The 6727-nt window shown below is 35.8% G+C and overlaps 1 pseudogene; it reads right to left on the minus strand.

The window, feature by feature from the left end:
- Positions 1 to 2008: 2008 nt before the first annotated feature.
- LOC129313260 (protein trichome birefringence-like 40) lies at positions 2009 to 5826 on the minus strand (annotated as a pseudogene).
- Positions 5827 to 6727: the final 901 nt, after the last annotated feature.

The raw sequence follows: 6727 nt of genomic DNA on the forward strand, positions 1-6727 counted from the left end.
TGTTTTGTCGTCAACTTCTTCTGTACAAGCGATCGCTTTATGTTCGATGATATGCTTGTCCGAGATGAGACAACAGAAGAAACCGGAATGAGCGGGATATAAAAGGGGAAGTGAGCATGGCGGTCGGGAAGGAGGTGGCTGGTGGATGGGTATGCATGTAGAGAGGACATGTGGGGGGAGAGGTGGCGCTGGTGCCACGTGGATGGGGGTGGTGATACCATTTGGGTGACTCAGCTTTGAATTCGCAGAGAGCAAAGAGGCGAAGATGAGGATCAATATGGCAATGTTCGAAGGCTTCGTGAAGAAGACACGTGGAAGCTTTGAACGAGTAACGAATGACTCGTTCAAAGCTTTGAACGAGGGGGGAGGGGAGAGACATCTGGCCTCTGTTTTCTGGGTTTACATAAAATTGGTGGCCTATCCAAAAATTGGATTTGATTCTCGAGTTGTGGAACTCACAGCACGTTTATAGTATAATTTTGAATATCAGACCAAAAAAAAATTTTGATAACTTGACTTAAATCTGATTTTAAAATGTTTTTAAAAGATATTCGTTTAGGCTTGAGTTCTGTAAGTTGTTATAATTATAGGAATAACCCAAATTATCAGTTACAGACCCTGAACCAATCAACTTTAGTTTAGTGTTAATCGGTCTCGGTTTAAAAAATCGATTTCATATGCAATTTAGAATCAATTTATTAAATTAAGCAAAAATATTGCCCTTTCAATATCTTAAGTAATTTATTTAATTTCTGTTTCAATTTAATGCATTGATTTTAAACTTTGGTCATATCTATTCTTTTCAATATTTCATTAAAGACGATTTTACAACAATTTAGACCACCTTAGACTAGAAAAAGTCATAGAACTAAAGTAAAACAATAAATACATTTGAATTATGAGTATATAAAAGTGAAAAATTGTATCATTTACAAGTCTTAAGCACTACTTTGACTTTTATTCACACTTCAACTCAGTCTTGCATATAAACTAGTAGTTTTAGACTGTGTTAGAATTTGAATTGAAAAATATTGATTAGTAAACAATGATTAACAGAACGTGATGAGATATTTAGATTATTTTTAAAATTGGTTTAATAAAATTAAAGATATTTGGAATATTTTTTTATACTAATTTTGAATATATAAATTACAGGCATTCATTTATCGTATATTTATATTGAAAAAATTAATCTATGTGAAAAAACAAATCATCTGTCTAATTTGGGATAAAATTCAAAAAAAATAAAAGGATCAGACTTTTAATATGATAAATAATAAAAAATGGATGGGGTCATTACTTGCATTGGGTAGGAAAAAATAATAAAAAAAATGCAAAGAAACTCTCTCTCTCACACTCCGTGTTCGGCCAGTAATATTCCGTCTTCTTTCGCCTATCACACTATGGTCAGCACAGCACCCATCGGAACCGATAGAGCGACAAGGAAGGAGAAATGAGGAAACGAGTAGAGGAATGAGGAAGTAGATCGAGAGGAGGAAGCTCTCAAGATTGGAGGTGAAGAAGACACTCACGCAAGGGGTAGGAATGAGATCTTAAGGGAACAATTACAAATAATACTCATAATTTTTGGGAAGACCAACCAACCTATAATTTACACAGTGTGCCACTAGTTTTTTGAAAGCATAGTCATTTTTTAGGGAACAATTACAGATAATACCCGCTCACTTTCACATTTATATTTATTTTCCGACTTTAAACACACACATCCTCCTTATTACAGTAGGAGCGTTGGTGCTATATATAGCACATGGGCCACTGGCATTTATTTGAAAGCAGAGTCGATTTGAGGTAGTCATTGATGACCATAGAGAATGTTAATGATTTGGGTAATAATGAAGGCAAGTTTGTGCCAAAAAATAATCAAACTTTACAACTTTGGAGCATAACACCCAATCCCTTGCTGGGTTTATTGCTCCCACTTACGTAAGCAAATTAAAAACCCCCCAAAGCAAAGGAAAAAAAGAAAAATCAGGAAAGAGGAAACCAGTTAGGAAAAATCAGAAAAGAGAGCAGCATGGAGAAGGAGATTCCAGGTATCAGGGAGGCCAGGGAGGCACCAGTGACTGCAATCAGCAGCCATAATGGTTACTGTAAGCCTCAGGGTGAGCATCTTTCCTGTACTGAGAAAGCGTCGTAACGTCAAAAAATAGACAGGCTTCTTGATCCTGCTCAACACTTTGTTCACCACCACCCACGCCATTGGTGTCCCCTGCTGGGTATTTGGCCCCGAAATACGGCTGTGTCTCCTTCGTGCATGACCTCTCTGTTTCATTCCAGTCTCTCCCCCTGTATACATCCACCCCTCAATGTTCTACCTCATTTGCATTCCTCCTTCTACTCTAAATTCTTATATTAGTTCAACATATAAGACATTTCGTACTTTTTGAAATTATATTTCCACTTTAACCCTTGTATTAATTATCGAGTCACAAGAAATATATTCCCTCCGTTCAATATTACAAGGCATTTTTAACCTCATTACAATTCTAATAAATTAGTCAATTGAATTTAAAATTACACGATCTTTTATGTATGTCTTAATTTAACAGGGTGCTTTCAATTCAAAAACTTATTAATTACACACTTAATCAAGGATGTTTTTGAAAAGAAAAAAAATTGATCAACTACTCCTTGAAAAACCCAAAATATAATGCCTTATATGTTTTAAACATGATACTTAAAAAATGCCTTATAATACTGTAGCAGATAGAGTACAATGTTCTAACAACACTTTTAATCAAAGGGTGTAAGGTGGAAAAAGGAAAGTCATGCATTTTATCATGGAAGTAAAAAATAACTACTTTATAAACCTAAACCCTAATTAGTGACAATCTAATTGAAAGTGTTCTACAATTAAAACGTAACGAAGTGGTCTCATAATGTAGATGAATGATGAAGAGTGGAGAAGGAAGAACTCCACTCATAATGTACAGGAGAAATGCCAAGAAGAAGACCTTGGTGTTGGCAGGATCCACATTGAGGTTGACCACCTGGCCCAAGTGGTTAGCCCTTTGTAGAAGGCGATGAAACGGTTCATGTCCTTGTACAGCTTCTTATCTGCCTCCATAATTCCACCTGCATGCTTCCATACAGTGTTTGTCAACAACACTGCAATGCATTTAACCCAACGGTCAAGCTTTCTTTTTCACGGAGATCTTTATCATTATTAATGTAAGCATCATGAGTAATCACGAGACATAAAGTGAAGAAAAGTTAGAATGATCGTACGGCTGTGAGGTCTCAGTGTGGGGCCACCAGTGCCACGTGTTGAAGACCAGCACGTCATTCCTCTCCAAGCATCACCGCTCTTAATGGAATCAAGTTTCAACACTCGTCCCACGCTCTCAGGATCCACATCCACCAAATACGCCGTCCGGTACAAATTCAGCTCCAGCCCATACTCTGATCACACATTATTCATGCCCCCATCATTTCTCACTTCACTGTATTCTTCTTCTTATTCTTTATGCAATCAAATTAAACAACTCCCCTCTCGGGTTCGAACATAGGATCTCTTTTAAACTAGGGATGCTATTTGCTGGGACAACTATGTTGACTATTATATTTCTTCCTATTATCATTGTCGTTATTTTTTTCGGTGGATACTTCCATATTAATATATTACCATTAATTATGCCATGCTATTTCCCCAATTATCCTCTATTTTTCACACTTTTCATGAGGTAAATAATCCAGGTTCGCGTACTATGATTCACTGTGGTAAATTATTTGGGGGGGGGGGGTTGTTAAATAATTCATTGTCCATTTATGATCTAGCTGGACTCCTACACAGTAATTCCTAGCGACAAGGGGGGACTGTATGTCCAACGTCAATCATTGCTAATTTTGACATTAATTTCCCCAGTTTCCATTTCAAGCAACTGGATTCTGGCCAGATATCTATCACAACAAAAAATCAAGAGATCGAAACTTTCTTATGAAAAAAAAACACTATATAATCAAAAAAAGAACTTCTCACACAACTGAGCCTTATGTCTAGCGGTGACATCAATATCAAAAAACTAATAATCACCAGTATAAAAATATAAATATGTACTGAATTATATTATATGCCTAAGTTATGTTGCCTTGGACTTAGCTCTCAGTATAGATCAATTGCAACAACAACTATTTTTTAAGTACTTATTACAATTTTATTTATAAGTCACTTCTAACATATTTAATTAGAATTATATAAAATTTTAAAGTTTTAAATTTAACTAAAAATTTAACAAATTTTTAAGTTTATCTATGTTAAATATACATAATTTAATAATGTAACTCCTATCACCAGCATTTAATGGAAGTAGGAAAAAAATTTATAATAAAAAATTAATAATATGATTAATAAGACTGAAAAAAATTCTCTTGGAAAAATAATAATGGGCATTGGACATTGGTGGGCTGAGGTGAGAGATTAATTAAATTACGCAAGGCCTAAGACACAATCATTAATGATGCATTGCTATTAAAATCAGACATGTTCCCTGAAAAAGGAAAAGCATCCCACCAATCACGTCCTAACATTATTGCTCTCCCTTCAGTGCTCCTCACAGTCACAGACAAAAGTATGCTCGCCGCGAAGTACTATCAAGATCGGATTTAGGCTTAACAATCAAAATATGATGAAAGTCCGATCCCACTTTAGGTGTTGCAAGAGCTTGAAAAGACGAGAAACGGAAGAAAATGAGAGAAAAGGAAAGAAAATGCGAGTGATCAAATTACCCCCTCAAAGGTCACTGAGGTAAGAGCGTTCCTACTCTTGTTGAACGTGGTCCTTGAGTTTGGGCACCCAAGCGTGAATCATACAAGCCAGCGAGTTGAATTGGTTCAAACTCAGTGAGTCACCGACAAACATTATCTTCTTCCCTCTGTATTTCTCCAGAAAATTCAAAGCATTGAAATCTGCACACACACCCCAAATAAATCCCTCCTACTTACCTAATATTTACACAAATAAGCTGCTATAATACGTTCAGGCGAAAAAAAAGGAGGGGTATCTATACTGCTGCCTACACATGTTTCGAATTATTGCAGTGCATATGTTTTGAAATGTAAAGGAGATAAATTGATTGTCGTTAAAAAGCACGACTCTATATAGTAAAACACAAGGGAGAGATAACAAGAAAAACAATAAAGTGTCAAGACAGGACAAGGATCCTATGATAATCAACCCTGCTCTTCTATAACACTCTGAGTGCAGAATTGGGTTATCGTAAATAAGTGTTCCAATTCACTTAAAAACAGACCTCAGTCATAGTTTTTCCTCAGAAAAGAAATTCACTTTCACTTACCTACTTACTAAAAACTAAGAAGACGTATATTATATAATAATATGTAGACAGCAACATTCAAACCCAGAGAAGCAAATGGAGTAGCCGTGATCTGATAGTGATTTCTTAAGAATATTGAAGGAGGAGGAGGAGGAGGAGGAGGAGGAGTGACCTGGGCAAGGGACATGAAAGGGCTGCCACCTGAATTTCTGGTACAGAGTGTCGGGACGGCCGTATTTTTGGCAGTTAAACTGTGGATCTATGAAGGGACAAGAAGAGGCGTCGTAGAGAGGGTAAGATTCATCGTACACCCATTTTCCTCTGAACCAATTACATCTTCCTCTGTCTGTGCCGTTGAAACTGGTGGTTCCATTCCTGAGGGTATCCAATTCCTCTGCTTCTGTTTGGCAGGAGGAGGAAAGCAGAAACAGAGCAAGAAGGAACAGAGGTCGGAAATTGGAGGAGGAATCCATTTTCTTGGGGATTTGACGTTCGATCCCTCCTCGGGAATCAGCTCTCCTTGAGGGGAAAATTGATGAGCAGTGAACAAGGTGTTGTGTTCTCTGAAACAACTACTTTATATAATGTGTCTCTCGGAGGCCCTGTGAAGCTATCCAAGGGACTTCAGAAGGCCCGTTGAAACTTGAAAGCAGTTTTTTTTTTTTTTTAATAATCTTTATTTTGTGCCAGTGTCAGTGGTATTTGTGGGGTTCTTTTAGCCGTGGCATGTGGAATCCCTTTTTTCCGGTCATTACATAATTATAGTATATAGCATAATTGATAAAAAAAAACTAATGCACTATCATAATTACTTATATTTTAAATTCATTATCATATAGCTATAAATAATTCATGTCAGTGCAAAAAAATAGCATTTGATTACGATTAATTTGGTGTAGTGTTTTAAGAGTATTTTATAAATAATTGATTGTAATTAAATTATACTTAGGTACATTGATATTTAATTTATTCGCAGTTTGTGAGGTTCCAGTTAATTTTATTAAGACTTTGAATTGTTGCACGTTGAACAGTGTTAGAGAGTGAGCAAACCAAGGTTGACCCCTAGTCTCCAGTGTCCCTTCGCGGCATGTGGATGCTTAGCTTTGTCTTAACACATGGGGTTATTACAGAGAACGATTATATAAAAGAAAAAAAAAAATAAAAACCTTCCTTCTTTTTTTTTTTTTCAATCAACAAAATATGCCTTACACTCCAACCTTTTTCTTTTTTCTTTTTAGGGTGACATCACATTATTCGGATGATTTTAGATTAAATACAGATGTGTAAAGAGGTTGAAAAGGTGGTCTTTTTAAGTGAAAGCTATAACAAAAAATATGTTACGTTAAAAACAACTAAAAAAATAAATAACTTGTATATCCCTTTTATTTTTCCATCTGTTATTTTCACATAAAAATTAAGAGATGTTTTCATTT

The sequence above is a fragment of the Prosopis cineraria genome, unplaced genomic scaffold, assembly GCF_029017545.1.
Source record: "Prosopis cineraria cultivar Desert tree isolate PC_DT_omini unplaced genomic scaffold, ASM2901754v1 PC6, whole genome shotgun sequence".
In the NCBI taxonomy this organism is placed as follows: Eukaryota; Viridiplantae; Streptophyta; class Magnoliopsida; order Fabales; family Fabaceae; genus Prosopis; species Prosopis cineraria.